General features: G+C 46.0%; 1 protein-coding gene and 1 pseudogene across 14 annotated transcripts in view; both read right to left on the bottom strand.

Moving 5' to 3' along the window:
• The window catches only part of LOC119970170 (nuclear factor 1 B-type-like), a 743,034-nt gene that overhangs the window by 145,499 nt on the left and 571,207 nt on the right, over positions 1–26,328 (bottom strand). The window lies entirely within an intron of this gene.
• Positions 3,157–25,951, bottom strand: LOC119970529 (annotated as a pseudogene).

Consider the following 26,328-nt stretch of genomic DNA (forward strand, 5'->3'; position numbering starts at 1 on the left):
TTCCAAAATGCATCACCTTACATTTGCCTTGATTGAACTCCATCTACCATTTCTCTGCCCAACTCTCCAATCTATCTATATTTTGCTGTATTCTCTGACAGTCCCCCTCGCTATCTGCAACTCGACCAATCTTAGTAACATCTGCAAACTTGCTAATCAGACCACCTATACCATTGTCCACGGGCAGCATGGTAGCATTGTGGATAGCACAATCGCTTCACAGCTCCAGGGTCCCAGGTTCGATTCCGGCTTGGGTCACTGTCTGTGCGGAGTCTGCACATCCTCCCAGTGTGTGCGTGGGTTTCCTCCGGGTGCTCCGGTTTCCTCCCACAGTCCAAAGATGTGCAAATTAGGTGGATTGGACATGATAAATTGCCCTTAGTGTTGGGTGGGGTTACTGGGTTATGGGGATAGGGTAGAGGTGTTAACCTTGGGTGCGGTGCTCTTTCCGGGAGCCGGTGCAGACTCGATGGGCCAAGTGGCTTCCTTCTGCACTGTAAATTCTATGTAATCATTTATGTATATCACAAACAACAGTGGTCCGAGCACGGATCCCTGTGGAACACCACTAGTCACCTTTCTCCATTTTGAGACACTCCCTTCCACCACTACTCTCTGTCTCCTGTTGCTCAGCCAGTTCTTTATCCATCTAGCTAGTACACCCTGAACCCCATACGACTTCACTTATTCCATCAACCTGCCCTGGGAAACTTTATCAAACGCCTTCTTGCAGTCCTTGTATATGACATCTACAGCCCTTCCCTCATCAATTAACTTTGTCATTTCCTCAAAGAATTCTATTAGGTTTGTAAGACATGACCTTCCCTGCACAAAACCATGCTGCCTATAACTGATAAGTCTATTTTCTTCCAAATGCGAATAGATCCTATCCCTCAGTATCTTCTCCAACAGTTTGCCTACCACTGACGTCAAGCTCACAGGTCTATAATTCCCTGGATTATCCCTGCTACCCTTCTTAAACAAAGGGACAACATTAGCAATTCTCCAGTCCTCCGGGACCTCACCCGTGCTCAAGGATGCTGCAAATATATCTGTTAAGGCCCCAGCTATTTCGACCCTCGCTTCCCTCAGTAACTTGGGATAGGTCCCATCCAGACCTGGGACTTGTCCACCTTCATGCCTTTTAGAATACCCAAAACCTCCCCCTTCCTTATGCCGACTTGACCTAGAGTATTTAAACATCCATCCCTAGCCTCAACATCCGTCATGTCTCTCTCCTTGGTGAATACCGATGCAAAGTACTCATTAAGAATCTCACCCATTTCCTCCGACTCCACGCACAAATTCCTTCTTTTGTCTTTGAGTGAGCCAATCCTTTCTCTAGTTACCCTCTTGCTCCTTATATATGAATAAAAGGCTTTGGGATTTTCCTGAACCCTGTTAGCCAAAGATATTCCATGACCCCTTTTAGACCTCTTTATTGCGCGTTTGAGATTTGTCCTTTCCCGATATTCCTCCAAAGCTTCATCAGTTTTAAATCGCCTAGATCTTACGTATGCTTCCTTTTTCACCTTAGCTAGTCTCACAATTCCACCCGTCATCCATGGTTCCCTAATCTTGCCATTTCTAGCCCTCATTTTCACAGGGACATGTCTGTCCCGCACTCTAATCAACCTTTCCTTAAAATGACTCCCACATTTAAATGTGTATTTACCCTTAAATAGCTGCTCCCAATCCACATTCCCTAGCTCCTTGCGAATTTTGTTATACTTGGCCTTTCCTCAATTTAACACTCTTCCTTTGGGACCACTCTCGTCTTTGTCCATGAGTATTCTAAAACTTACGGAATTGTGATCGCTATTCCCAAATTAATCACCGACTGAAACTTCAACCACCTGGCCGGGATCATTCCCCAATACCAGGTCCAGTATGGCCCCTTCCCATGTTGGACTATTTACATACTGCTCTAAAAAACTTGGATGCTCTTTACAAATTCTGCTCCATCTACACGTCCAACACTACATGAGTCCCATTCACTGTTGGGGAAGTTAAAATCTCCCATCACGACCACCCCATTGCTCCTACATTTTTAAATAATCTGTCTACATATTTGTACCTCTGCTTCACGCTTGCTTTTGGGAGGCCTGTAGTAAAGTCCCAACAATGTTACTGCCCCTTCCTATTTCTTAGCTCCATCCATATTGCCTCAGTGCTCGAATCCTCCATAGTGCCCTCCTTAATCACAGCTGGATATCATCTCTGACCAGTAATGCAACTCCTCCACCCCTTCTACATCCCTCTCTATCCCTCCTGAAGCATCTATACCATGGGATATTTAGTTGCCAATCTTGCCCTTCCCTCAACCAAGTCTCAGTAATACCAATAACATCATATTCCCAGGTACTAATCCAAGCCCTAAGTTCATCTGCCTTACCTGCTACACTTCTCCCATTAAAACAAATGCACCTCAGACCACCTGCCCCTTTGTGTTCATCACCTCTTCCCTGTCTACTCTTCCCCTTAGTCACAATGAGTGTATTATCTAGTACCTTACTGGCTTTAGTTGCTGCCTCTTTACTAACTTCCTAATATAGTTCCCATCCCCCTGCCACATTAGTTTAAAACCTCCCCAGTTCATTCATTCATCCTGCAGCCCATGTTTTCATTCATAGTTTGCAATACATAAAAAATGTTGGACAATTGCAATGACTGAGGCTCCTCCACAATCCTTCTCGATTTCTAAAACTTCCTTACTTACAGTCACACTGCCCTGCGCTAACCATGGACCAAATCATTACATTATCCTAAGTAGTGTGATTATCTCCTGGAAGAATGTATCCAGGTAACTTTCCCCCTTCCTGATGCATTGTAGTGACTGCAACATGGCCTCCATCTCAATGACTCTGACCCGAGGTTTTGTGAGTTACATACACTTACTGAACACATGTTTGCCTCGGATTACATTGGTGTCTAGATGCGCCCACTTGCTGCAGCTGCAACACATCACCTGCCCTGCCATCTTTATGTTTTCATTGATTAATTAATGTATTTATTTATTGATTACATTTTAAATAACGTCTTTAGTCCTGTCTGCTTATATCTTTTTTTTAAAAAAAACAAGTCACTTTAATTTCCTTCTTTTCAACCAAATGCAGATAAGACAGGTGAGTTTTCTGGTCAATTCCAAGCCCAGTCCTAGGAGCAATCAGCTATAGCACCAGCCCATTCTGGAGCCTGTGCAGTGGGAGCAGCAGACCAGTCTTCGGCAGCAGGCTGGACACTCCAGTTCTTTGTAGTTGGTTCACTGGTGACTATTACCGGCTTCACATATTGAATTGCCACCTCCAGCACCTCAGCCAGATTTTTACTGGTGATAGCTGCAAACTGCTGAAAGGGCACAGATGGGACCTGAACCCCCTCAGACCAGTGAGTAACCTCAGGCAGAACGAATTCTGCAATGGGACGGGTCCATTCTCCCTGGTAACCCTTACCAGCAGCCTTCTCTGCGGCATCTTGTTCCTCCTTCTCATCGGGATCCCTGTAGGAGTACAGATCACGCATCACCTCCCATGGTTGTTCACGGCTAATGATGCCACTCAGACGCAGAACCTCCCGGGCCAGCATCCACCACATCAGACCATGTAGTGAGCACCCTTGTTGTTACATGAGACTGCTATATCCACATAACGCAGGGGGTGAGTCAATGTGGCACATGGCAGTAGTGAGGATGCTAATGTACGGGGACTGGTGATCCTGTCACAGGTCCATCACCACCAACAGACAGGGCTTCCTGATTGAAATTCCCTAGTTAACATAAACAGGAAATGTTAATGGGCTAATCAGCTACCTCCTTCCAGCTATGGTGTCAAAGCTCGGGTTTTCTTACCAAACGGGAGTTCTGACTGGAAAATGATTACAGGATAGCCCCTCTCGTCACACCAATTCTTGGAAGAAAAGCAAAATCTGGCTTTCTTTTTAAAAATGCTGCTCCTCTCACAGACTCTTGGATGGGAAATCTCACTCTTTCTCGCTGCAGTTTAAAATCCTCTGGTCTTGCCAATTCGCAGAATTGAAAGGAATTGAAGATTGCCCTTGTACTGTCGCTCCTGTATCAGTGGAACGTGACTCCTTGTGCAAAATTGATAAGACAGTGGCAGGATTACTCCAGTGTCAATCCCAATCTTTCTCTGGGGTAAAGCCCGACCAGAATTTTATGCCTCTTGTTCATGGCATTTGGTGGAATATAACACCAGTCTGTGCTTTTTGTATTTGTTGTGAATATCCATCAATTTTTATCTTTCAAAAGTTGTAATTTTTCTCCTTTGCCATTTGTTAGGATTTGGGAGCCTCGAAGGGAATGTGGAGCCGTTGCTGGGAGAATGGGTGACATCAAAATCAACTGTGGAGAAGTTCTTGAGCAGTGCTCATGTGAAAATCAGCAATTTCACTTCAGACCCATGATCACCGGCTGTTGAAATACTCAGGACATACGTTTGTTCGACAACACAGGATTAACCCTCAAAACGCTAGATACCATTTGCAAACAAACTTCACATTAAATGAGCAGTCGAATTTTTAGCTTGTGGTAATAAATGTTAAATTTGACAAAGTGGCCACTCTGGATTTGTCAGAAATTCTTCATGGAATCACAATCACCTTGAGCTGGTTTAGCACAGAGGGGCTGTTTTAGCACAGAGGGGCTGGTTTAGCACAGTGGGCTAAACAGCTGGCTTGTAATGCAGAACACGACCAGCAGCGCGGGTTCAATTCCAGTGTAGCCTCCCCGAACAGGGACCGGAATGTGGTGACTAGGGGCTTTCCACAGTAACTTAATTGAAGCATACTTGTGACAATAAGCGGTTATTATTATTATTACTACCTTTGTGCAACCTTCCATCATGCTACAATTGAAGAATAGTGCAAAGACGTACTATAGATCGCAAAAGACATCTGACATACCAACAACTGTCCCCAAACATCAATGATAGGCATATTAAACGTTTTTTTTTACAGTTTTCAAAAGAAGAAAAAGTTAAAAGAATGATACTTGCTGCACAGAAGTGCAAAGAATGCTCTCTTTTCCCAGTCTGAGGTGAGGAAACTAGAAAATACAGGATTGGTGCCTTTCTGAAGCACAGGCAAAGTTCCAGATACTCTGAAACACTCAGACACGCGTTGCTGGCAGCTCCACATAATTAAAAGCAGACTGTAAAATTACTAGCTGAGGGCTATAGGCCTTAACTCTTCATTGTTCAACCCAACTTCCTCTGTAGACAAAGCGTACAGTGTTTACAGATTTCTTGAGTAAGTTGATCTGCAGATAGACAGTTAATGAAAGAGGCATTCTTTTATGATAATTTGTTCACTCGTAGTTTTTGAAGCATCTCTCCTAAGTATAGCCAAAATCTGAAGGCTTTGTGGGAGAAGTGAAATATGTAAATTAACAGAAAGTCCTTGCATCAAGTATGTGTGAGACTATCTGGGGCTGAACAATTCTGCAAGTGTAATCTCATAGGAAAAATTGATTGTTGGGCGGCACGGTGGCATAGTGGTTAGCACTGCTGTCTCACAGCACCAGGGACCTAGGTTCGATTCAGGATTTGGCTGCCTGTGTGGAGTTTGCACATTCAGTCTGTGTTAGGTTTCCTCCAGGTGCTCCCACAGTCCAAAGATGCGCAGGTTAGGTGGATTGGCCACGATCAATGCGTGGCGTTGCGGGAGTAGGGTGGGGAAGTTGGCCTGGTTAGGTTGCTCATTCGGAGGTTCAGTGCAGCATCGATGGCCACATGGCCTTCCTCTGCATTGTAGGATTTCTATGAAAATGGATCAGCTTAATATTATTCAAAAGCGTACAACACAATAGATATTCTGATAGTTTAGTGGGCAAATGCACCATTATTTCTGGTCCTGAGCTATGCAGACCAGGAAAATCCTAGGTCCGATTAGCTGATGGCTTCCACTAGGGTAAAGAAAAAAAATCAGAGTTTCAAGGATCAAATGACATTCAGTTAATCCTGGTGAACAGAGGAAAGAGCAAGATTGACCTGTTTCATCAAATAATTCTCTCCCCCCTCTACTCACCACCCCTCCGTCTCTGGTGCATTCCTTGGTAATAACCATCATTTGAATGAAGTACCAGAGGGCACCAAGTGCCTACAAAACTGTACACTGAATGAGTTATTGCCTTCAGGAGCAGGAAAAGGAGAAAATTGGAGGGAGAAATTCTAATAGAAAGCAGATAATCACAATTGCCTTTGTCTAGCGGTGATCAGCAGTAACCTGACACAGTGGCGTCCAATTACACTGAAGTCCATAAAACACAAGTGAGCAAGACCCATAAAAATCCCACAGTGACAAAGAGCACTTATTGGGCACGGAAATCCTTCTGCAAACAATCCAAACATGATAACAGAAAGTTACTCAGAGAATAACAACTCCGTATCGAAAGTTACTCATTATTGGATACATATTTTGGCTGTGTCCAGGTCAGGAGCCTTCAATTCACTAAATCAGCTGAGTGTTGAACCACAACTCCCAAGAGTCCTGCTGGTCTGGAATATAATTGGTTGTTTTTATAGAAGCTATAATCCTGGCATTTTTGTGTGAACTTCATTTTTGTTTTCCTTTTATAAATTTAGAGTACCCAATTCATTTTTTCCAATTGAGGGGCAATTTAGCGTGGCCAATCCACCTACCTTGCACATCTTTTTGGGTTGTGGATGCGAAACCCAGGCAAACACGGGGAGAATGTGCAAACTCCACATGGACAGTGACCCAGAGCCGGGATCGAGCCCGGGATCTCGGCGCCGTGAGGCAGCAGGGCTAATCCACTGTGCCACCTTGCTACCCTTTGAGAAAATATCAAAAATGAAGTGCACAATGTGTAAATGCTAATTTTTCAATAGATTGCTATTCTTAAAATCACAGAATTCCTATAGTGCAGAAGAAATCCATTCTTCCCATCAAGTCTGCACCGACCCTCTGAAAGAGCACTCGTCCTAGGCCGATGCCCCTGCCCTATCCCCATGACCCCACCTAACCTTTGGACACATAGGAGCAATTTATAATGGCCAATCCAACTAACCAGCACATTTTGGATTGTGGGAGAAAACCAGAGCTCCCAGAGGAAACCCACGCAGACACTGGGAGAATGACCCAAGGCTGGAATCAAACCGAGGTTCCTGGCGCTGTGAGGTGGCACTGCTAAACATCACTAATCATCATTAACTGGCACTAATCAGCAGTGCTAACCAATCTTCTTTTTTGTTTGTGCCCGTTTTTGAAAAACAATGGATATTAGAAAAATTCTAGGGATAGCTCGGGATAGGATTTTACATTTTATTCAGGACCCTAATGTTGGCATCAAATTCAGATCCCAGCACCCCATCGTACCCACACTGTGTTAGGAGCAGCCACCAGGCATTGATTGTGTCCTGATTGGCCAACAGAAACGTTTGCCATCTAATTAAGGACATTGTGAAGTTGTCAAAGCTGAGAGGCCAGTAGGAGAACCACCAGCATTGTACCCTGCCATTTCAGTTAAGAGGAAGACAGGGTACCTCAATCCTGAGGCACCCTCCCAGTGCTTTTAAAACATTTGAAGGAAAAAAAACATGACTACGAGAGCTTGGGAGTGGGAGGGGCTTCCTCAGAGACAGTCTAGAGTGCTGGCTGCCAGATCTGCCACAAGGCTGCCTTCAGGTAGCTGCTGTGCTCCGAAGGCTGCGGGAGGCCCATGGGCAGTCAGCCTCTGATTATTGGTCTCATTTGGCCTTTTAATTATCTGAACAAGTTCCCTGCTGTTTGAACCTCCACCCACCTGCACTCCAGCCCCCATATCACGTGAAAACCCAGCGCATGGAGTTTGAAATTCCTGTATGTGCAATTTTTATTAAGTTGTGAACTTACAGAAATGTGTTAACAGGGTTTTTAACAGTGTACAAAGGCATTCACTAAAAACTGTATAAATACATTGTTCATGAATCCAAATGAATAAAACTTGTGACGAAGGAGCCAGAGGTTAAAGAAAGGAAGATGGTACCATTAAATAATTATTCAACAATAAAAACCTGCAAATGCTGGAAATCTGAAATGAAATCAAAAATCAGAAAATACTGGACACATCTATGGGGAGTATGGAAAACATACAATGCAAGATTAACACAACATCTCCTCCATTATGGCGTGTTCAGTGTTTCCAGCATTTGTCAATTATATTGATAATAACTCATTGTGTATCACAGGAGAATCAAATATAGATACATGGATCACACCCTCATTAAAAAAGTCAGTATTTTTAGATTCTAATTGTTACTGAATGAAAATGTTTCAAACAAAACAGAAGTTCCAGAGTCAAATCATTTCACGCAGACCAAAGTATAGCTTTTAATTTTTGAGAAGAAAACTAATCAGGAATTAGCTGGAAATCAGATGGGATTGTAATACACCTATTCACTGTGAACAGATGCGCAGTTCTCAAAAATAGTTATAAAAACAGAAAATGCCCGATAAACTCAGCAGGTCTGGCAGCATCTGTGGAGAGAGACACACGAGTTAACTTTGTAAGTCCATTGGGGTCAAATAGGGTCCAATAAACTCAAAATGTTCACTATGTTTTATGTTTTTCTGTCTCTCTCTCTCAACAGCTGCCGCCAGACCTGCTGAGTTTATCCAGCATTTTCAGCTTTTATTTCAGATTTCAGCATCCGCAGTATTTTGCTTTTACTCAAAAATAGTTGTTAATTGAGAAATAGTCGGACGTCACACAGTAAGTTCGACATCATTTAGCAATTTCAATTAGCATAATGTTAGAATAAAGGATAAGGAGTGTGGGAGGGCGGGGGCGGTGAATTCCTGAAATGTGTTCAGGAAAACGTACTTGACCAGTATGTTCTCAGTCCAACTAAGGAGGTATTTTGGGATTTGGTGCTCAGGAATGAGGTGGGCCACGTGATCAAGTGTCTACAGGAGTGGAGGGTGTAATGTTCTCAACCATGCTATCACTACAGAGGGGACACTTGGGCACGAGTGATTGCATAAACATACAAAATAGGAACAAAAGCAAACCATTCGGCCCCTTAAGTCTGCTCTGCCATTCAATAATCTGATTGTGGCATCAACTCCACATTCCGCAGACCCCCCGATAGCCTTTGACTCTCTTGTTCGTCAGAAATCTATCCAGTTCTACCTTAAAAATATTAATTGGCCCGGCTTCCGCAATCTCTGGGGAAGAGTTGCAAAGGTCCTCGACCCTCAGAGAAAACATTCTTTGCATCCCCATCTAAATGAGACCACCCCTAATGTGAAGCCTCCTCAGGATCTTGTATATTTCATAAGTAAATGTGAAAGTTGCCATAATCCCAGATGACCATAGGCTGTTTTCTCCTTTGAGGAGAGCTGACTGGTGGTGATTTAACTTGAGGGTCACCACACCTCAAGTGAGGGACAAGTTTGAGAAGGCAGGGCATTCATCAATAACCTTAGGCGGTATGGGAAATTAACCCGTGCAGTTGGCATCGCTCTGCATTACGAACCAGCCGTCCAGTTAATGGAGTTAACTGACCCATTGAATAAGATCACCTTTCAATTTGCTAAATTTCAATGGATACAGGTTAAGCCTGCCCAAACATTCCTTGCATAGTAACCTCCTCCATCACAGGTATCAATTGAGTGAACCTTCTCTCAACTCCTTCTAACACATTTATATCCTTTCTTAAATAAGGCAACCAAAATTGTACACAATGCTCTAAATGCAATGAATGAAAATTTATTTGTGGGGGGGGGGGGGAAATGTGGGGCGGGATTCTCCAATAAAGGGGCTACGTTCCCACGCCAGCAAAAAAAACGCACGCAAATCACTCTGGATTTACCTGGAGAAAGTCCAGGTTGATTCTCTGACTTGCAGGGGGCTAGCAGGGCCCAGGAGTAGGCCTCGCAGGTCTGGCGGCCAATACGGGGCCCTGCACTTCAGATCGGGGGTCTGCGCGTGCGCATGGCGGCGGCCTGTGTCGGCCGCCCGCGAGACATGACAAACCCACGCCACGGACTGGCACCAAGAAGATAGGCCAGCCCAGATTGCGTGCGCCTGCGGCTCGCTGGCCGCCGATCGGTAGCCTGGCCATCCTGGCTGCCGACTCAGTCCGCTGCCACCATGCTGAGTTCCCGCCGTGTGGAACCATGGGAGAACTACGGCAGCGGGAACTCGGCCAGCTGCACTCGGCAAATCAGTACATGCTGTGACATCATTGGTTGCTGTTGTTACCTGTGTATATTCTTATTCAAGTGTTGTTAGTTCTAATTCCATTCTGTTATTTTGGTACTTAGCTAGCTGCTCCCGTGTTTGAGTCCATACTGTATTTTAAACTTTGTTATTTTTATATATTAAAGAAGATTAACTTTATTTATTAACTTTATTAACAATGCGCTTCAATTACCTTTTTGTGGTCAAGTTACCACACTGGGTGATCCTTCAGGATATATCAGGCACAGGTTTGGTACATTCCAACAGGAGGGAAAGGCAGGGAAATGGAATACAAGGGTGATAGAGATACGATGAAACAAAAAAAACAAAAAAAGAGGTGCATGTTCGATTAATTCTTCAAGCAAGAACCAGATCAAAAACAACAGGATGAGAGGGGAAGTAAAAAAAAAACAGCAAAGAGAGAATGTAAAAATAGGAAGGCAGTTAATATCAAAGGAAACTCAAAATGATTCGACCAGCTTGCAAATAGTGAATGGGTAGTCAAAAGCTGGGGAGGCCTATTAGGGACAAAGAAGGTGACTTTTGTTTGGAAACACAGGGCAAGGTTAAAATTCTGAATGCGTACTTTGTACTGATATTTAATTAGGAAGAGGATGTTGATAAACTATCGGTCTTGGCGGAAATGATGGAGGTAATGGGTGGGGTGAAAACTGATAGGCAGTTGTGTTGGAAAGGCTGGCTATGTTTGAAGTAGATAAGCAGCCTGCTCCAGGTTGTTAAGGAAAATGGGAGTGAGATAACGGAATGAACTTGTCTTAGTCATCCAACCTTCCTGAGAAATGGGGTTGGGGGGGGGGGGGGGGGGGGCAGTGGATTGGAGAGTGGCAAATGTGACACCCTGGGGGAAATTTAAGGGAAATGAAAAAGTCTTGTGCTGAGCATGTTAGCCAGGAGACCTCTCGTGAGATTTACCAGCTATGAAATCTTATTCAAGAAACGGTGGAAGAAAATTCCTCGTCCAGGACAGTCGTTTTATCATCCATGGTGGGTAAGCTTTTAGAAATAAGGGAAAAATCAACATCCACTTGTAATTTAGTTGATTGAGGACAGCCAGCATAAAGACAGATCATGCTTGACAAAAAAATTCTATTTTTTTGATGAAGTAACAGAGGAAGTTGATGAAGCAAATAAAATCCATATAGTCAACATCCATTGTAAGAAAGTGTTTGAGAAAGTACCATATAAAAGTTGGTCACCAAAATTGAAGTTCATGGTATAGGACGGTCAATGTTATTTGGATAAAAATCAGTTTCAGGTCAAAACATAGCGAGTTGTGGTAAGTGGTTATATTTCATTCCAACGGATATTGGAGAATGGAGACTGGATTCCTCAAGGATTAGTGCACGGCGTACTGCTTTTTTGATCAATATAAATGAGTTGGATGTTGGAAGAGAGAGACTTAAGCCCACATCTCCAACCCATCACTACAACCCCACCTAACTTTTGGACACTTTGGGGCAATTTAGCATGACCAATTGACCTAATCCGCACATCTTTGGACTGTGGGAGGAAACCGGAGCACCCGAAGGAAACCCACGCAGGTACAGGGAGAACGTGCAGACTCCACACAGAGACCCCTGCCGGGAATCGAACCTGGGACCCTGGCACAGTGAAACAACAGTGCTAACCACTGTGCTACCGTGCCGATTCACTTAAATGAGGTTCTCAACCTTTCAGGGCGAGAATCTCGTTACATCATTGGCGGATGTTGGGGGAAATCTGAAAAAGATGTCTTGCCGGTGAGATTCTCGTTTTTTGACTCTCCTGGGATTTCGAACCAATGGTGCCATTTGCGCCTGTGGCGAAGGTGGGCAGAAAATCTGGCCATTGAGTTGATGCTAGCCCCTTGCAGAGCAATCCAATCAGTGAGTTGCACTCCTTCGCTCTATCCTCGTGGCCCTGCAAGTTTACTTTCAAGTGCTGATCCAATTTCCTTTTTAGGTCATTGATTGTTTCCGCTGACATCATCTTCGTGGGGAGCAAGCTCTCGATCATTACAACTCACTACATTAAAAAGTTTTTCCTCACATTCCCCAGCATCCCTTAAATCTATTTTCCCATAGCCCTTGGACCATCAGCTCATGGGGTCACTTATCCAAGTCTGTAATAATCTTATACCTGATCCTCAATCTCCTTTGCTCCAAGGAGAACAACCCCATCCTTTTCAATGTAGCCTTGTAATTAAACACCTTCCCATCTTTGGAGCGATTCAGGTAAATCTCCTCTAGATCCTCTCAAAGATTTTCACATCTTTCCTGAAGCGTGCTGACCAGAACTGGACCCATTTCTTCAAATGACCTATGAAGGTCCAGAATAACTTTCCTGCTTTTGATCTCAATACCTCTTTTTATCAAGCCCCAGATCCCATGTGCTTTTCTGCCACCCTCTCAAAATGTCCTGTTATCTTTGTCTGTCTGAGCAGAGAAGTGAGCCATTACACATATTTTTAAACTCTTTAAAAAATACACTGTTGCTCTTTAAGATGGCTGTGACAGGACACCTGTCCTTTGGAACTGCAAATTCGCCAAGCTCCTGGAAGCTTCTAAAAATGGATTGCAATGAAAATGCCTGGACAACACTGTTGTGTAATGTCACACCTGCCATTGTCAGTACTTACTCCAAACCAACAAGGACAATAAGCCCTCAGACCTTCTGATGCCAGGTCAGCTGGGCCAGGCATTGTCAAACTCTGGGGCGTGATCCGCGGGTGGGTCACAGGCGGGTCTCGGGAGGGTTGTGGAGCCTTCCGTTGCGGCGCTCCCGATCGCGCAATTCTGCGCGCAGCAGCAGATTAATAATGCCGACTGTGAGCGGCCTTCAAAACGAACAGATAAAAAAAATTGGCCGCACTGCGCAAGCATGCCCGATCATCGCTGCGCGTGCGCAAAACTATGATCAGGCATGCATGCGCAGTGCGGCCGCATTTTATTTTTATATGTTTTTTTTTAACAAGTTGGGGGCCAAAGGGACCATTGGGGCCAAAGGGACCCAAAACCATTTCCTCCATTTTTGTCAGCAACAAAGAAGGCAAGAGGAAATGATGGGTCGCGCAGGTCAGCCGGCGTGGGTCGCGAAGGTCGGCCGGTTGGTAAAAATGGGTCCCCGGAAAAAAAGTTTGAAAAACATTGAGCTAGGCAACAAAAGCTAACAAATGCACAGAGGTGCTAAGGATCTCCATCTGTCACTGCTGCACGTCAGGAGGTGGGAGCTACTTTGTTAACATGAACAACTGTCAATGGCTTCCACCATGTATCAATGGCTAGTCATAACATGATCAAAAGCCTTTAAATTTTGAAAGCTTTTTATTCTTGGCCCTGCTTGCTTTTTTGTAGAGACTGCAATAATATCGGAAGGAATATAGAATCGTTAATGCCTGCAGTGCAGAAGGAGGCCATTCGGTACATAGAGTCTGCACAAACCATCCGAAGGAGCATCCTACAAACGCAGACATGGGGAGAACCTACAAACTCCACAGTCACCCAAGGTCGAAATCAAATCTGGGTCCCCAGCACCGTGAGGCAGCAAAGCTAATCTACTGCGCCACCATGCTCCTATGACGGCTGAAGCTCGGCAAAAACATCTAGCCTTCTACCAAGCCACATGGCTAAGGGTTTAAAGCCTCCTTGAAAACCTATTTCCAAAATATCCTGAGTTTGCCTAAATGGGCATCACAGTACCACAGTGGTTAGCACTGCTTCCTCACAGCACCAGGAGTCAGGTTCAATTCTGGCGTTGGCCAACTGTGTAGAGTTTGCATATTCATCCCTGTGTCTTCACGGATTTCCTCCGCATGATCAGGTTTCCTCCCACAGTCCAAAGATGTGTAGGTTAGATGGACTGATCATTCTAAATTGACCATTCGTTTTCAAAGGTTTAGGTGGGGTTATGGGGATAAGGCGGGGCGTGGGCTCTTTTACAGGGCCGGTGCAGACTCGGTGGGCCGAATGGTCTCCTTCTGCACTGTTGCGATTTGATGGCAAGGGAAACTGGTCCTCTGGATACAAATATTACCAAGGCTGTCTGTTCTAAATGCTACGTATTTCTTGCTCTGAAGAACTCCATCAAATCCTGTCTTCAGCTATGGACTCATCTGAACTTGAGCTCCTGACAAAATGTGAACTATTAACTATTCTGTTTGGTCTTAATATTCATTGAAGTGAAACCCCTTTTCTTTTACTGTATCCTTCTTGTGTGCATGTGGTGTGTGTCAAGTAACAATAATCCTTTTCTGGAAAAGTATGTATGAATAATTAATGCTCCTGGTTTAAAATCTGTGAAAGTCTGCTGGCAGTGACTTTGTAAGAACTAACCATACACAAATGGAGGTTTGGGCACCTCAGCATTATCTAAACTAAACCACACTGATTACAGACAGTAAAATAAAGTAGAAACATTTGGGGGTTCCAGTTCACTGCTTTCCCCTGGCAGTAACACCTTCAGAAATCTAAGCCCATGAACCTCTTCAGAATTGTGCCATTACGTCTAAATAGGCTCTCACTATAGCTTCTGCCAAAATGCATCACTCACACATCTCTGTGTTAAATTCTGTCTGCCACTTGACTGCCCGTTCTGCTAGCCTACCTATGCCCTGTTGCAGACAATTTGTACTGTCAATGCTTGTCACTCCTCTAAGTTTGATACCATCAGCAAATTGTGAACTTTTACTGAACTACTTTGACTCACCAGGCTAAATCGCTGGCTTTGAAAGCAGACCAAGCAGGCCAGCAGCACGGTTCGATTCCCGTACCAGCCTCCCCGGACAGGCGCCGGAATGTGGCGACTAGGGGCTTTTCACAGTAACGTCATTGAAGGCTACTCGTGACAATAAGCGATTTTCATTTTCATTTCATTTCATTTTCATCCTTAAGCCAATTTTGTACCCAGCTGGGCAATAAATTCCATAAGCCTCAATATTTAACCAATCGTTTATGTGATGCTCAGTCAAATGCTTTGTGAGGGGGCTAAGGCTGTTTTTTTTTTTATACAGATCGATACACATATCCTCATGGCTATTGCTAAAATTATAAAAAACAGATAACGACCTTTTAAAATGGAAGAATATGGGCGGGATTGTCCGACCCCCTGTCGGATCGGAGAATCACCGGGGTGGGGGGGGGGGGGGGGGGGGGGGGGTGGAGGGGGCGTGAATTCTGTGGCGCTGGGGTTTTGGCGAGGGCGGGAATCGCGGCATGCCAGTCGGCGGCTGCTGGCAGCGGCCCCCCCCCCCGGCAATTCTCCGGCCTGCGATGGGCCGAGTGGTTGCCCGTTTCCAGCGGGTCCTGCCGGCGTAAATCACAACAGGTCCTTACCGGCGGGACCTGGCTCCACGGGCGGCCTGCAGAGTCCTCGGGTGGGATCTGGCCCCTGGGGGTGCCCCCACGGTGGCCTGGCCCGCGATCGGGCCCACTGATCTGCAGGCGGGCCTGTGCCGTGGGGGCACTCTTTCCCTCCGCATCGGCCCCTGTCAACCTCCGCCATGGCCGGCCCAGAGAAGAACCCCCCTGTGCATGTGCTGGGTTGCACTCCCGCACATGCGTGAACTCGTGCCGGCTGGGGGAGGCCCTTCAGCGCCGGTTGGCGTGACGCCAAACAATCCGGCAACGGCCGAGCCCCTGAAGGTGCGGAGAATCCCACCCTATATATCTGACTGTGACCCCCGAAACAAAAGGAGCTACCTGGAAGTTTCAAAGAAACTTACATCCCGGGTGGGATTCTCATTCGGGGAGAACGTGAAGTCTCCGCACAGAGAGTGATCCAGCCGGGAATCGAACCGGTGGAGCTGTGAAGCAACTGTGCTAACCACTATGCTGTGCTGCCCACAAATCAAAAACTCTCTGTTCATGGGCAAGTGGCAAGATGAGAAATCAGGGTTGTTCAAATTCACCCCCTCCTGTCTGTAATAGCTTTCTTAAAATCCACGGAGACAACATCCACCGCATTCCCTTCATCAATATTCTCTGTTGTTTCATCAAAAAATTTAATTATATTAGTCAAGCACAATCTGCCTTTTACATTCCATGCAGGCTCTTTTTGGTTAACTCAAACCTTTCCAAGTGCTTTCGATTTTTTCCTTAATTGCCCACCACTAATGTTAAACTGGCCAGTACTCGCTGGGACTGTTCTTACAGCAGTTTTAAATACGGATGTTGCATTTGGCACTCTCTAATTCTCTGATAAAGTAAGGCAAGTCCTCCTGCTATCTCCACCCCGACGTCCTTCAACAACCTGAAACACAAACCATTCGGACCCAGTGATTTATCTACCTTACATACAGCCAAACTTTCCAGGACAAACTTTCACACTATTTCTTCCAATTGTTATAAAGAGACCCGGCCTGGACTCAATAATACTTGTTGAATGGTCTCCTTATGTGCCATAATAATAATGACTCTATTGCACGATTTAACTCTGAACTAAAAGACAGAGTCCTGTTGTGGGCGCGTATAGCGGGGTGATTCACAGCATCCTGAACGACCCCATTATCAAGGTGGCCTCAAGTCAGAAACGCATTGCCAAGGCTGTATTTACCTTACTTCCTGCACCAGCGAAGAGATTGAAGTGCCATTTTCAAATGCCACGCCGATTTCTCAACCTCCCCCCTTGGACTCTATGTGGTTTCCAACACCCCCAACTTTCCTCTTAAGAGGGTCCTCGAGTCCCCCTCACCCCACCTCAGAAGGGCAGGGCACCTGGTCCCACTCCTTGGCATGGGCAATCTGACACCCCAGGCACCTTGGCACTGCCAATCTGGCACCCTGGCAGTGCCCAGACAGCCTGGGCAGCAGTGAGTGTGCCAGGGTACCACCTTGCCCAGAACCCAACTACTTGGCAGCCTCTGATGGCCTTGGACAGCCCCCTCCCCCAGATGCCATTCCGCCTGGTCCATGTTTGCGCGGGCCAGTGCTGAACAGCATCTTGGTCTACCTGGTGCAGGCGTTCATTCCCAGGCCTCGGGAGAAACGGTACTGACATGTTTAAATGAGCCTAATGGCTCACTTAAAGATATAAATTTGGATCTTGCTCAGCGAGGACAAGATCCAGATCCAAACATCTTGAGAGATCCCGTTAGATTTTGCAAGGCTTTCAGAGCAACGCAAATCTTGCGAGAGGCGTGACGAGGCCGTTCAATGGCGCCCTATGACACTGTCACATAAGCTAATGCGAAAACAAATGGTCAGGAGCACAATATTAAGTTCTAGCTCTTCAGATTGTTCCCCACCCTATCTGCAACATGGTAAATGTGGCCATTTGTTAATGAACTGCTACAAACATTGGAGAATGAAGGCGTACTGAAATAGTTAATTGCAAAATCACCAATCAAGAATCATCTCTAAAAGGAGAGAACATGAAAAAAAAGCTGAAATTTTATTGCTATGAACAGCATGTTGAAGCTGGAAGGAGAGATTAAATATTTCAGTCATTTATTCTGAATGAGTCATACAAAAAATAAGGTCTGTATTGACATGTAAACTTGGATGAAAAACGCACATTAAATTCATCAAAGTTGGTTGACATTTAATTAAAATTTAATCCATTTTATAAATTTCTCTTGTATTCCCCCACCCAAATGTCAGTATAATCAAGGATCAAGTTGCAAGCTTCTATCCAACATGACAACAAATGCATCTGCTGTTCCACCGAAGAGAAACCACACACACCTATTAGAAAGTTTTCTAAAAAATGTCAACATTTTTAAAAATTAAAGTAATCACATCATAAGAATGTCAGACTCGGTGGGAGGCCACAAATTACAGCTTTAAAAAAATCCCCAAAAAGGTCCCATCAAAAGCTAAATAAAATGTAACCCTGTGTTGGAAATTTACACATAAGTGGGTAATATTTTCTCATAGTATCATAAGATTTACAGTGCAGGAGGCCATTCGGCCCATCAAGTCTGCACTGGCTCTTGGAAAGCCTACACCTCCACCCTATCCCCATAACCCAATTACCCCACCTAACCATGAACATTAAGGGAAATTTATCATGGCCTATCCACCTAACCAGCACGTCTTTGGACAGTGGGAAGAAAACGGAGCACCCGGAGTAAACCCACGCAGACATAGAACATAGAACAGTACAGCACAGAACAGGCCCTTCGGCCCTCAATGTTGTGCCGAGCCATGATCACCCTACTCAAACCCACGTATCCACCCTATACCCGTAACCAAACAACCCCCCCCTTAACCTTACTTATTATTAGGACACTACGGGCAATTTAGCATGGCCAATCCACCTAACCCGCACACCTTTGGACTGTGGGAGGAAACCGGAGCACCCGGAGGAAACCCACGCACACAGGAGGAGAAAGTGCAAATTCCACACAGACAGTGACCCAAGGCCAGAATTGAACCTGGGACCCTGGAGCTGTGAGGCAGCAGTGCTAACCACTGTGCCACTCGCATTAAACTTTTGCACTAATGAAAATGGGTTTGGAAGATCAGTCTGCACTTATTAACGCTGCTTCTTAATGATATAGAATACCATGATTGAGACATGTAGAAAATACTTAAATGCTTCTTTATTCCAAAGTCAAACTTTACTTTGTAATGAAAACTATCCAATTATAACTTCTTAGTGAGCACAACTGGGTCATGAAAAAATATTCTTCCTTTTAATAAATAATTAGCATATATTACAACGGGGCTTGTAAAAGACAACAGTGAAAATGTTTAAACAAATATCACAGGATTATTATCAGAACCTCTCTGGACGCAACTAACTGGTTGTGATATAACCAAATTCTCAGCATAACAGGGTTGATCTCTAGCAGATTTGCAGTCAGGGACTGCAATCAGCTTGTGGAGCAATCGCACTTTAGACTTAAACAGTAACAGATACAGTGGTGAGGAAATCTTTGCAAACAAAACACAATTTCAACTCTGCAAAAGTTCAAACGCCTTTCTGTGGATTTGAGCAGCAAAGATGGAAGTGCAACAAGACAGGAAAACACAGTTTCCATGACCAAGGCAGAGGATGACAAGATGGACTGAAAAATATTAATTGCTCAGGACGATTTGTCATTTCAAAATAAGAAACGTGAACAGCCTTCCCCGTTTTACCCTGCCCGGCCGGGATTCTTCAACCCTGCGCCGGGTTGGAGAATCCCTGCGGGGGCACAGGAATCGCTCCCCGGCACCCACGCCGGCTTCCCGATTCTCCCTCGCCGATTCTCGGGCGCCCACCGGCTTCCCGATCCCCCCCCCCCCGGCAATTCTCCGGCTCCGGGCCCCAATGGGCCGACGGGTTCAGCTGAATCCTGCCGGTGTGGGTTACTCAGGTCCCACACGGCGGGACCTGGACGGTGAGTCTGCGGGATCCGACCCCTTGGGCCTGGTCCGCGATCAGGGCCGACTTGCGGGCTGGTTCCGTGGAGGCCTATTTTACTCTGCGTCAGGCTCCTGTAGAGATCCGTCAAATTGCCCGGGAGCCGGCGCGGAGAAGGGAAACCCGCGCATGCGCGGAAATATGCCAGCCGTTCCCCGCCGGCTGGAGCTGTGGGGACCACTCCGGCGCCGACCTAGCTCCCTTGGAAGGGGAGCATTCCCCATTATCAGGGACCGTTGACGCTAGTGTGGTTGGCGCCGCTTTGTACGCCAGCGTGGGGACATAACCCCATTATTGGAGAATCCCGTCCCTAACAGTAATATTTGCACCAGTCTGAAATGAATATTTCAACATCTACAGTGGTAGACTCAGTTATACTGGCAAAGCAGAGATTGCAATAGCTCCATGCATTCCCCCTTAACTAGATGCTTGTTTCAACTTCCTGTACCTGAATGGGCAATAGAAGTAGCCACAATAATGCGGCCACACACACATACTGAAGTGAGCACATCATGCATGGGGAATTTACATGAAGCAAGTGCACTGTGAATTCTGGAATAAAGTGTCCTCGAGCAGAGGTTAGCAGAAAATTTAAAAAATGACAATATGTTCTCAGTACGTTCTCGCTGTCTGATTGTTTTGCGGGTTCTTTGTATAATTTTAGGTCATAACTATGCATGAATGCAGGCCGGTTGAAGATATATTGAAGGCTTTATTACACAGAGTAGGTCTGAAACTTACTGCTGAAGATGGATTTGGATTACAAGTCACAAAATGTGCTGCACTGATTTAGAATTATTTTAAAGTCTGTTTATTAAGGTTTTACATTTTAACAAACAACACATCAAAACCACAAGATTGAAAGAGCACAGCAAGCAAAGAGAAGGGTCAGCATACGCGAATACAGCGAGGGGGACAGGAGAACAGCAGTATAACTAGCTCGTTAGTCCTTGCTGTTTATTTCCTTATCTTCCCTTTTTATCCATATTTTGATCCATGGATGATTAATGGACCGAGCAAGCAGCTGGTGGTCTTTCATTCAAGCAAAATAATCCAGAAGCAGGAGCGATCATTGTGCTAGTATGTGCTGGTTTAAACTGGTGTTGTAGACTGGCCAGCACCAGTGAGAAAGATGGACTGGGATGCGGTTTGATTAATTTGGCTGGTGGCCAATGAATTGGCCCAAAAGGCTGTGCTCTGCCTGGTAACAGATGGTGATTGGATCTTATCGTACTGAAATGGTTCTCAGAGACCTGACGTTTTCAGTTTCAATTACAGCAGCAGAGGTAAAAGGTCCAGCTAATCCTCTGCAGAAAGATCCAGCAAACTGTCCAGAAAGCCTGCTGAGAGGGCGGTCTCTCTTCTCTTCAGCAGCCTGTGGGTGTTGTGTTCCTAGAACTACAGAGACCCAAAGACAAACCACAAACTGAAAGCAAAGTTTGATGAGAAGAATAAGAGGCCTTTCCAGGAAAGTAGGGAGCACTGTATTTCTAAACTGTAGAAAACCTGAGCAAATGAATCTACGGAGAAGCCAGTACAGACTAAAAGAAAGAATTTAATCCGCTATCTTACTGTGAAGAATGTATGCTAAAGGGCCATCTGAAACAAAAAATATTTTTCTTTCACATAAGATTTTTACCCCTTGTGTGTATAGAGGGTGGGGGGGGGGGGGGGCAGGTTAAAGTAGGAGTTAGGTATTAGTTAATAGTCAACAAACTATTTCTGCTGTGTATTTCATTACAGTTCTTGGTATAAATAAACAATAATTCTCTTTACATTTACAAACCTGGTGAGTGTAATTAGTGAGCAGCGAATACTTTGGGTATTCGTATTTACTTATTTTTGAAAAATATTTTTATTCGAACCAGAGCTCACATAACATGAATACATAATCGTTCAAAAACAGAACACAATCTCCACAGGTTGACATTTTTCTACCTTTTTCTCCCCTTAACACCCACCCCCCATTACTTCTCCCCAACCTGCAGACAAACACGTCCTCAAACAGGGGCAAGAACAATCTCCACGTTGCTCAGACTCCCCCTTCCTTCCAAACCCCTAAGACAAACATAATCTTTTCTAATTTAAGGAATTCTGCTTGACCCCCAACCACGCCGACACCCACAGTGGCGCCACCGACCTCACCTCCAGTAGAATTCGCTACTGGGCAATTAGAATGGCAAAGGCCACCAGATCAACCCCCACCCCTTCCCCTCCAACAGCTCTGGCAGCTCCAACAGTCCAAGGATTGCCACCAGAGGGCGCAGACATCTCAGCTCCCATAATTTTCCATAATGCTTCAAATATCAGGTCCCAAAGCCCCACCAACCTTGGACATGATGAAAGCATGCAAACATGATTTGCTGGCACTTATCCTTTCCCTCTGAAAATAACCCACTCATCTGTGCCCAAGTCATGTGAGCCCTATGCACCACTAGGGCCACTCATCCTAGCACACGAGTACGTTACATTCACCTGGTGTGTAATATCACCCCATGCACTGCTCCTCCTCTCACTACCACTTAATATCCTCAATTGGTGCTATTCCGGTGCCCACCAGCCATCCATAAATATCCACGATCTTCCCATCCCCCAACTAATATGGTGACAACAACCTGTCCAAAACAGTACGTTCCGGCAACCGAGGGCACGTCCTTCCGCAAAAAATCCCACAACTGTATATACCTGAACTTCTTCAATGCACACCTCCCCACCCCATCAACTCATATTTCTCCTGTAAATTTCAAACCTTTCTTCCACAAACAAGTCCCTCACCCGTTCCAACCCTCCCCAATGTCACCGCCTATATGTCACATCTATACCCGCCCGGGTGAACCGGTGAGTCCCACAAATAGGGGCCAGCACTGACATACCCCACACACCAAAATGCCGCCTTAGAAGGTTCCAGACTTTGAAAGATGAAGCCACTGCATATCTCCCCGGGGCAAGTGGAGCGGCGGTGGGGTGCTGCAGCCAGAGCCCTCAAACTTGTCCACACACACGGCGCCTCCTCAACCAGCACCCCCCCCCCCCCAACCAGCACCCCCTCCTCTCCTTCCCCCCCCCCCCCCCCCCCCCCCCCCCCCCCCCCCACCCCCCCACGGCTTCTTTTATAAAACACCCGAGGAAGGAACTGTGCTCTGAAAGCTGGTGATTTGAAACAAACCTGTTAGACTTTAACCTGGTGTTGTAAGACTTCTTACTGTGCTCACCCCAGTCCAACGCCAGCATCGGCACATCATGGATTCACCATAAACACTTCACTTTTAGTCATATTCAATTTATAGACCAAAAATGCGGCAAACGTCTCCAATCCAAACAATCCAACGGATTGAAAATATAGAGCAACAAATCATCTGCATTGAATGAGACTCCATGCTCCCTGCCTCCCCTTACAACACCTGATCACTCCCTTGATGCCTGGAGTACAATCGGCCTGCCTTGTACCACTGTGTAACCAGAAACCTCCTGAATGAATCAAATTTGTCCAAACGCTAGCTGCAGGGGCCGCATATAACAACCACACTCGTGGGATAAACGTGGCCCCAAACCTGAACTTCCCCACAACCTCAAACCTCCACTCTACCCTATCGAGATCCTTCTCCGCAGCCATTGCCACGACAACCTCCGACACCCTGCCCTGAGACGATGCCATAACCACATTTAATAGTCGTCTAATATTACCTTGCCTTCACAAAACCTGTCTGATCCTCCGACACCATATCCAGGACACACACCCCCAACCGCCTCACCATTACCTGAGCAAGCACCTTCACGTCTGTGTTTAAAAGGGATATGGGCCTGTATGACCCAAACTCCACCGGGCCCTTATCCTTCTTGGGAATTAACAAAATTGATGTCTGAGACAACATGGCCGGCAGCTCCGCCTGCGCTAACATCAGAAATTGGCTAGCTGATAGAAGACAAAGAGTGGTGGTTGATGGGAAATGCTCTGACTGGTGTCCAGTTACTAGTGGTGTGCCACAAGGATCTGTTTTGGGGCCGTTGCTGTTTGTCATTTTTATAAATGACCTGGAGGAGGGCGTAGAAGGATGGGTGAGTAAATTTGCAGATGACACTAAAGTCGGTGGAGTTGTGGACAGTGCAGAAGGATGTTACAAGTTACAGAGGGACATAGATAAGCTGCAGAGCTGGGCTGACAGGTGGCAAATGGAGTTTAATGCAGAAAGGTGTGAGGTGATTCATTTTGGAAGGAATTACAGGAAGGCAGAGTACTGGGCTAATGGTAAGATTCTTGGTAGTGTGGACGAGCAGAGAGATCTCTGTGTCCATGTCCATAGATCCCTGAAAGCTGCCACCCAGGTTGAGAGGGTTGTTAAGAAGGCGTACGTACGGTGTGTTAGCTTTTATTGGTAGAGGAATTGAGTTTCGGAGCCATGAGGTCATGTTGCTGTTGTACAAAACTCTGGTGCGGCCGCATTTGGAGTATTGTGTGCAGTTCTGGTCGCCACATTATAGGTAGGATGTGAAAGCATTGGAAAGGGTACAGAGGAGATTTACAAGAATGTTGCCTGGTATGGAGGGAAGATCATATGAGGAAAGGCTGAAGGACTTGAGGCTGTTTTCGTTAGAGAGAAGAAGGTTAAGAGGGGACTTAATTGAGGCATACAAGATGATCAGAGGATTAGAGGGGGTGGACATCGAGAGCCTTTTTCCTCGGATGGTGATGTCCAACACAAGGGGACATAGCTTTAAATTGAGGGGAGATAGATATAGGACAGATGTCAGAGGTAGGTTCTTTACTCAGAGAGTAGTAAGGGCGTGGAATGCCCTGCCTGCAACAGTAGTGGACTCGCCAACACTAAACGCATTCAAATGGTCATTGGGTAGGCATATGGACGATAAGGGAATTGTGTAGAGGGACTTTAGAAGGGTTTCACAGGACGGCGCAACATCGTGGGCCGAAGGGCCTGTACCGCGCTGTAATGTTCTATGTTCTAACCCTAACTGGTCTATAAACACCTCCAGTTCCTTCACCATTCCTGACCTAACCAGTTTCCTCAGACTCGACTGGCCCAACCAAGAATCTAACAGGCATGTTGAAATCGTTCCCCATTATTAATTTATGAGAGCCGAAATCCGGAATGTCTGCCACCATCTGCTTAACAAACACATCATTTCAATTAGGTGCATAAACATTAACTAGCACTACCGGCGCCCCCTCCAAAACCCTGCGGACCATCACAAATCGACCCGAGGTCCCACACCTGCCGAACCATCACAAATGATAGCTCTTTTACCAAGTAGAATAGTAACCCCTCTCAGCTTGGAACGTCCGACCCACCTATCCCTTTCTGAACCTCACCTGACCGTTAACCTGCATGTGTCTCCTGAAGAAACACAACCTCCATCAAGACCAAAACAAAGGCCCCCGTCCATATCACCCAACCTGCTGCACCCCCACAATATCTTCCCACCTCCAGCCTTTGGTGTGGGCCCGGCCCTCTACTTCCCCCCCCCCCCCCCCCCACCCCACCTATCCCCTACCAAAAGGACAGAGACACCCAGGACTCCAACCCAACCCAACCCAACCCCCCCCCCCCCCCCCCCCCCCCCCCTCAACCACCGTGTAATTCCAAAAAGGCTAACATGTGAAAACAGAATACACACTGGTAAGTTTTATACAAACACCTCAGAAACCAAAACATCAAGAACATTCTGTCAAATCAACCTCCTTCACACCATGCTCGTTAATAAAACTGTGTGCCTCTTCGGGCATCGTAAAACAATATTCCTTCCCCTTAAAAATCACCCAAAGTTTGGCCGGGTACACCACACCGAACCAAATCTTCTTTCAAAAAAGGTCCCACTTGGCCCAATTAAAGCCAGGCAGCCACTTGTCTAGGTCACACCAATGTCCTGCTATATTCGGATCCATTGGCCCTCCCAGGTACAGTCTCTTATCATCCTCAGCCACCTCAAGACATGCTCCTTCTTCAGGAACAGTGGCACAGTGGTTAGCACTACTGCCTTACCTTGGGTGACTTTGTGTGGAGTTTGGACTTTGTCCCCATGTCTGCGTGGGTTTCCTCCGGGTGCTCCGTTTCCTCCACAGTCCAAAGATGTGCAGATTAGGTGGATTGGCCTTGCTAAATTGCCCGTTAATGTCCAAAAGGTTAGGCAGGGTTACTGGGTTATGGGGGATAGGGTGGGGGCATGGGCTTAAGTAGGGTGCTCTTGCCAAGACTGGTGCAGACTCGAGGGCCAAATGGCCTCCTTCTGCATTTAAATTCTATGATTTTATGATTCTATGAATCGGTCCATTCTCACCATCACTGCCCTCGGTGGCTTCCCTGCTCTCGGCCTCTGACTTAACAATCGATGTGCTCGGTCCAGCTCCAGGGCCTTCTCACAGACTCCCTCATCCACCAGCTTTGCCAACATCTTCGAGACGTGGCCATGGCACTCGCTCCCTCCATCCCCTCTAGCATGCCTACAATGCATAGATTCTGCCACCTGGACCGATTTGCCTTATCTTCCACCTTTACTTTCAGCTCCTTGTAAACCGCTCCCAGCATCACCACGTCTGCGTCTAACTTCACAATTCGATTACTGTGGTCTGTAATGCCCATTCCACCCTTTGGATCATTGCAACTTGTGACTCCAGTCGCTTCTCCACCTGCTCCATGGCCCTGCGAAAAGGGGCTACCGCGCCCACAATTACTTTCGACAAGTCCTCCTGCATCTCTAGCTGATGCTGCCAAAACTCCCCCCTTAATCAACCCCATCAACTGCTCCACTGGCAATGGGGTGGACGATGA

This window comes from Scyliorhinus canicula, chromosome 8 (assembly GCF_902713615.1).
Source record: "Scyliorhinus canicula chromosome 8, sScyCan1.1, whole genome shotgun sequence".
Lineage (NCBI taxonomy): Eukaryota > Metazoa > Chordata > Chondrichthyes > Carcharhiniformes > Scyliorhinidae > Scyliorhinus > Scyliorhinus canicula.